Genomic DNA, 7,500 nt, shown 5'->3' with positions numbered 1-7,500 from the left:
AAACTCCCAGCAAGCACCAACGTGCTCCTTTGGATGTTGTCATCCGGAGGTGATAGCGCGGCCCGGGCCGCCTGACGCGGCCCATCGCGGGCGCTCCTCGTCGGACACCTGCGTCACACAGCCTGGGTGCCAGCTGTGGAGTGACACTTAGAGAAAAAGAAGCACAAGTCACTCATATCAAAGTTCCCGTTCCCTTTTGTTTGTGTCACGCTTGGAAATGCTTGAGAGGTGACACTTTGTCAAAATTGCAGCTGGTGTCTCATCATCATCATCACCGCTGCTCATCAGCCTTCCTTGGATGCCTGCCATGCACGCGGCCCAACGGGGCACTCAGATGGGGTGGGCAGCCCGGACCGCCTTGCGCGGCCCAACACGGGCGCCCAGGGGGACGCGGAAACCCGTTTTAGAAAATAACCTCCAGGGGTTTTCCAAGAGCGGCACAGCCCCAGCTCACGTCCGTGTTTCAGTGCGTCAAAAGCGGATTCAAAAGTGTGCTTTTCTCGGTACTTCCCCTGGAGGTCAGTGTTTCTAAAAACTGGGTTTCCGAAATCGTGCTGGAGGTGTTTTGGTCAACCAGGAAAAATGGCATTTACGGGAGAGGGTAAAGTATACCCCCCCCCCCCCCTCTCGGCTGATTTACCCTCTCCCGTAAACGCGTTTTTTCCTGGTCGACCAAAACACTCATTGACTCCCATTCATTTGACACTTTGTCATTTTTTCAGCACTTTTTTCGCGCATTGGGTACTCCGCCCATTGACTCCCATTCATTTGACACTTTGTCGTTTTTCCAGACCTTTTTTCACGCATTGGGTACTCCGCCCATTCACTCCCATTCATTTGACACTTTGTCGTTTTTTCAGCACTTTTTTCGCGCATTGGGTACTCCGCCCCATTCACTCCCATTCATTTCACACTTAGAAAAATCATCCGAGCGGCTCTCCACGCATTTTATAGCCGCTTTGGGGCTCCAGCCGCCTCGGCCTTCATTTCTGACTAGGCTCGTGTGGACTTTGTCGTTTTTTCAGCACTTTTTTCGCGCATTGGGTACTCCGCCCCATTCACTCCCATTCATTTCACACTTTGAAAAATCATCCGAGCGGCTCTCCACGCGTTTTATAGCCGCTTTGGGGCTCCAGCCGCCTCGGACTGCATTTCTGACTAGGCTCGTGTGGACTTTGTCGTTTTTTCAGCACTTTTTTCGCGCATTGGGTACTCCGCCCCATTCACTCCCATTCATTTCACACTTTGAAAAATCATCCGAGCGGCTCTCCACGCGTTTTATAGCCGCTTTGGGGCTCCAGCCGCCTCGGACTGCATTTCTGACTAGGCTCGTGTGGACTTTGTCGTTTTTTCAGCACTTTTTTTACACATTGGGTACTCTGCCCCATTCACTCCCATTCATTTGACACTTTGAAAAATCATCCGAGCGGCTCTCCACGCGTTTTATAGCCGCTTTGGGGCTCCAGCCGCCTCGGACTGCATTTCTGACTAGGCTCGTGTGGACTTTGTCGTTTTTTCAGCACTTTTTTTACACATTGGGTACTCTGCCCCATTCACTCCCATTCATTTGACACTTTGAAAAATCATCCGAGCGGCTCTCCACGCGTTTTATAGCCGCTTTCAGACTCCTGCCGCCTCGCCTGCACTTCCGCCTCGGTCCGTTAGGATTTAGGCCTTTTTTCAGCACTTTTTCTCCGTTCCTCCGGGGCGACAGCGGCTCTCCACGCATTTTATAGCCGTTTTCAGACTCCTGCCGCCTCGCCTGCACTTCCGCCTCGGTCCGTTAGGATTTAGGCCTTTTTTCAGCACTTTTTCTCCGTTCCTCCGGGGCGACAGCGGCTCTCCACGCATTTTATAGCCGTTTTCAGACTCCTGCCGCCTCGCCTGCACTTCCGCCTCGGTCCGTTAGGATTTAGGCCTTTTTTCAGCACTTTTTCTCCGTTCCTCCGGGGCGACAGCGGCTCTCCACGCATTTTATAGCCGTTTTCAGACTCCTGCCGCCTCGCCTGCACTTCCGCCTCGGTCCGTTAGGATTTAGGCCTTTTTTCAGCACTTTTTCTCCGTTCCTCCGGGGCGACAGCGGCTCTCCACGCATTTTATAGCCGTTTTCAGACTCCTGCCGCCTCGCCTGCACTTCCGCCTCGGTCCGTTAGGATTTAGGCCTTTTTTCAGCACTTTTTCTCCGTTTCTCCGGGGCGACAGCGGCTCTCCACGCATTTTATAGCCGTTTTCAGACTCCTGCCGCCTCGCCTGCACTTCCGCCTAGGTCCGTTAGGATTTAGGCCTTTTTTCAGCACTTTTTCTCCGTTTCTCCGGGGCGACAGCGGCTCTCCACGCTTTTTATAGCGGTTTTCAGACTCCTGCCGCCTCGCCTGCACTTCCGCCTAGGTCCGTTAGGATTTAGGCCTTTTTTCAGCACTTTTTCTCCGTTCCTCCGGGGCGACAGCGGCTCTCCACGCTTTTTATAGCCGCTTTGGGGCTTTAGCCGCCTCGGCCTGCATTTCTGACTAGGCTCGTGTGGACTTTTTCAGCACTTTTTTTGTGCATTGGGTACTCTCGCCCATTGACTCCCATTCATTTGACACTTTGTCATATTTTCAGCACTTTTTTGGCGCATTGGGTACTCTCGCCCATTGACTCCCATTCATTTGACACTTTGTCATATTTTCAGCACTTTTTTGGCGCATTGGGTACTCTCGCCCATTGACTTCAATGCATTTACTGCAACTCCTGCCTGTGTCCGCCAGAGGGCGTCTGGCTTAACAGCGGCTCTCCACGCTATTTCTATCCGCTTTGAGGCTCCAGGCAGCTCGGCCTGGGTTTCTGAATTTCTCCCTTGACACTTTGTTACTTTTTCACCCTTTTTCTCATTTCATCCAGGGACACAGCGGCTCTCACAGACTTTAGAACCGCCCCTGGGCTCCAGGACCCTAGGCATGGGTTTCTGCCTAGCTCCCTTGACACTTTGCCATTTTTCCACCCTTTTTCTCATTTCATCCAGGGACACAGCGGCTCTCCACAGACTTTGCAGGCGCCCCCGGGCTCCAGGAAGCTCGGCCTGGGTTTCTGAATTTCTCCCTTGACACTTTGCCATTTTTTCACCTTTTTTCTCATTTCATCCAGGGACACAGCGGCTCTCCACAGACTTTGCAGCCGCCCCCGGGCTCCAGGCAGCTCGGCCTGGGTTTCTGAATTTCTCCCTTGACACTTTGCCATTTTTTCACCTTTTTTCTCATTTCATCCAGGGACACAGCGGCTCTCCACAGACTTTGCAGCCGCCCCTGGGCTCCAGCCAGCTCGGCCTGAGTTTCTGAATTTCTCCCTTGACACTTTGCCATTTTTTCACCCTTTTTCTCATTTCATCCAGGGACACAGCGGCTCTCCACAGACTTTCCCGCGGCCCCTGGGCTCCAGGACCCTAGGCATGGGTTTCTGCCTAGCTCCCTTGACACTTTGCCATTTTTTCACCTTTTTTCTCATTTCATCCAGGGACACAGCGGCTCTCCACAGACTTTGCAGCCGCCCCCGGGCTCCAGGCAGCTCGGCCTGGGTTTCTGAATTTCTCCCTTGACACTTTGCCATTTTTTCACCTTTTTTCTCATTTCATCCAGGGACACAGCGGCTCTCCACAGACTTTGCAGCCGCCCCTGGGCTCCAGCCAGCTCGGCCTGAGTTTCTGAATTTCTCCCTTGACACTTTGCCATTTTTTCACCCTTTTTCTCATTTCATCCAGGGACACAGCGGCTCTCCACAGACTTTCCCGCGGCCCCTGGGCTCCAGGACCCTAGGCATGGGTTTCTGCCTAGCTCCCTTGACACTTTGCCATTTTTTCACCCTTTTTCTCATTTCATCCAGGGACACAGCGGCTCTCCACAGACTTTGCAGCCGCCCCTGGGCTCCAGGACCCTAGGCATGGGTTTCTGCCTAGCTCCCTTGACACTTTGCCATTTTTTCACCCTTTTTCTCATTTCATCCAGGGACACAGCGGCTCTCCACAGACTTTACAGCCGCCCCTGGGCTCCAGGACCCTAGGCACGGGTTTCTGAATTTTTCCCTTGACACTTTGCCATTTTTTCACCCTTTTTCTCATTTCATCCAGGGACACAGCGGCTCTCCACAGACTTTCCCGCGGCCCCTGGGCTCCAGGCAGCTCGGCCTGAGTTTCTGAATTTCTCCCTTGACACTTTGCCATTTTTTCACCTTTTTTCTCATTTCATCCAGGGACACAGCGGCTCTCCACAGACTTTGCAGCCGCCCCTGGGCTCCAGCCAGCTCGGCCTGAGTTTCTGAATTTCTCCCTTGACACTTTGCCATTTTTTCACCCTTTTTCTCATTTCATCCAGGGACACAGCGGCTCTCACAGACTTTAGAACCGCCCCTGGGCTCCAGGACCCTAGGCATGGGTTTCTGCCTAGCTCCCTTGACACTTTGCCATTTTTTCACCTTTTTTCTCATTTCATCCAGGGACACAGCGGCTCTCCACAGACTTTGCAGCCGCCCCCGGGCTCCAGGCAGCTCGGCCTGGGTTTCTGAATTTCTCCCTTGACACTTTGCCATTTTTTCACCTTTTTTCTCATTTCATCCAGGGACACAGCGGCTCTCCACAGACTTTGCAGCCGCCCCTGGGCTCCAGCCAGCTCGGCCTGAGTTTCTGAATTTCTCCCTTGACACTTTGCCATTTTTTCACCCTTTTTCTCATTTCATCCAGGGACACAGCGGCTCTCCACAGACTTTCCCGCGGCCCCTGGGCTCCAGGACCCTAGGCATGGGTTTCTGCCTAGCTCCCTTGACACTTTGCCATTTTTTCACCCTTTTTCTCATTTCATCCAGGGACACAGCGGCTCTCCACAGACTTTGCAGCCGCCCCTGGGCTCCAGGACCCTAGGCATGGGTTTCTGCCTAGCTCCCTTGACACTTTGCCATTTTTTCACCCTTTTTCTCATTTCATCCAGGGACACAGCGGCTCTCCACAGACTTTACAGCCGCCCCTGGGCTCCAGGACCCTAGGCACGGGTTTCTGAATTTTTCCCTTGACACTTTGCCATTTTTTCACCCTTTTTCTCATTTCATCCAGGGACACAGCGGCTCTCCACAGACTTTCCCGCGGCCCCTGGGCTCCAGGCAGCTCGGCCTGAGTTTCTGAATTTCTCCCTTGACACTTTGCCATTTTTTCACCTTTTTTCTCATTTCATCCAGGGACACAGCGGCTCTCCACAGACTTTGCAGCCGCCCCTGGGCTCCAGCCAGCTCGGCCTGAGTTTCTGAATTTCTCCCTTGACACTTTGCCATTTTTTCACCCTTTTTCTCATTTCATCCAGGGACACAGCGGCTCTCACAGACTTTAGAACCGCCCCTGGGCTCCAGGACCCTAGGCATGGGTTTCTGCCTAGCTCCCTTGACACTTTGCCATTTTTTCACCTTTTTTCTCATTTCATCCAGGGACACAGCGGCTCTCCACAGACTTTGCAGCCGCCCCCGGGCTCCAGGCAGCTCGGCCTGGGTTTCTGAATTTCTCCCTTGACACTTTGCCATTTTTTCACCTTTTTTCTCATTTCATCCAGGGACACAGCGGCTCTCCACAGACTTTGCAGCCGCCCCTGGGCTCCAGCCAGCTCGGCCTGAGTTTCTGAATTTCTCCCTTGACACTTTGCCATTTTTTCACCCTTTTTCTCATTTCATCCAGGGACACAGCGGCTCTCCACAGACTTTCCCGCGGCCCCTGGGCTCCAGGACCCTAGGCATGGGTTTCTGCCTAGCTCCCTTGACACTTTGCCATTTTTTCACCCTTTTTCTCATTTCATCCAGGGACACAGCGGCTCTCCACAGACTTTGCAGCCGCCCCTGGGCTCCAGGACCCTAGGCATGGGTTTCTGCCTAGCTCCCTTGACACTTTGCCATTTTTTCACCCTTTTTCTCATTTCATCCAGGGACACAGCGGCTCTCCACAGACTTTACAGCCGCCCCTGGGCTCCAGGACCCTAGGCACGGGTTTCTGAATTTTTCCCTTGACACTTTGCCATTTTTTCACCCTTTTTCTCATTTCATCCAGGGACACAGCGGCTCTCCACAGACTTTCCCGCGGCCCCTGGGCTCCAGGCAGCTCGGCCTGAGTTTCTGAATTTCTCCCTTGACACTTTGCCATTTTTTCACCTTTTTTCTCATTTCATCCAGGGACACAGCGGCTCTCCACAGACTTTGCAGCCGCCCCTGGGCTCCAGCCAGCTCGGCCTGAGTTTCTGAATTTCTCCCTTGACACTTTGCCATTTTTTCACCCTTTTTCTCATTTCATCCAGGGACACAGCGGCTCTCACAGACTTTAGAACCGCCCCTGGGCTCCAGGACCCTAGGCATGGGTTTCTGCCTAGCTCCCTTGACACTTTGCCATTTTTTCACCTTTTTTCTCATTTCATCCAGGGACACAGCGGCTCTCCACAGACTTTGCAGCCGCCCCCGGGCTCCAGGCAGCTCGGCCTGGGTTTCTGAATTTCTCCCTTGACACTTTGCCATTTTTTCACCTTTTTTCTCATTTCATCCAGGGACACAGCGGCTCTCCACAGACTTTGCAGCCGCCCCTGGGCTCCAGCCAGCTCGGCCTGAGTTTCTGAATTTCTCCCTTGACACTTTGCCATTTTTTCACCCTTTTTCTCATTTCATCCAGGGACACAGCGGCTCTCCACAGACTTTCCCGCGGCCCCTGGGCTCCAGGACCCTAGGCATGGGTTTCTGCCTAGCTCCCTTGACACTTTGCCATTTTTTCACCCTTTTTCTCATTTCATCCAGGGACACAGCGGCTCTCCACAGACTTTGCAGCCGCCCCTGGGCTCCAGGACCCTAGGCATGGGTTTCTGCCTAGCTCCCTTGACACTTTGCCATTTTTTCACCCTTTTTCTCATTTCATCCAGGGACACAGCGGCTCTCCACAGACTTTACAGCCGCCCCTGGGCTCCAGGACCCTAGGCACGGGTTTCTGAATTTTTCCCTTGACACTTTGCCATTTTTTCACCCTTTTTCTCATTTCATCCAGGGACACAGCGGCTCTCCACAGACTTTCCCGCGGCCCCTGGGCTCCAGGCAGCTCGGCCTGAGTTTCTGAATTTCTCCCTTGACACTTTGCCATTTTTTCACCTTTTTTCTCATTTCATCCAGGGACACAGCGGCTCTCCACAGACTTTGCAGCCGCCCCTGGGCTCCAGCCAGCTCGGCCTGAGTTTCTGAATTTCTCCCTTGACACTTTGCCATTTTTTCACCCTTTTTCTCATTTCATCCAGGGACACAGCGGCTCTCACAGACTTTAGAACCGCCCCTGGGCTCCAGGACCCTAGGCATGGGTTTCTGCCTAGCTCCCTTGACACTTTGCCATTTTTTCACCTTTTTTCTCATTTCATCCAGGGACACAGCGGCTCTCCACAGACTTTGCAGCCGCCCCCGGGCTCCAGGCAGCTCGGCCTGGGTTTCTGAATTTCTCCCTTGACACTTTGCCATTTTTTCACCTTTTTTCTC

This window comes from Dunckerocampus dactyliophorus, unplaced genomic scaffold (genome assembly GCF_027744805.1).
Source record: "Dunckerocampus dactyliophorus isolate RoL2022-P2 unplaced genomic scaffold, RoL_Ddac_1.1 HiC_scaffold_108, whole genome shotgun sequence".
NCBI classification, from domain to species: domain Eukaryota; kingdom Metazoa; phylum Chordata; class Actinopteri; order Syngnathiformes; family Syngnathidae; genus Dunckerocampus; species Dunckerocampus dactyliophorus.
This window is presented reverse-complemented; position numbering follows the sequence as displayed.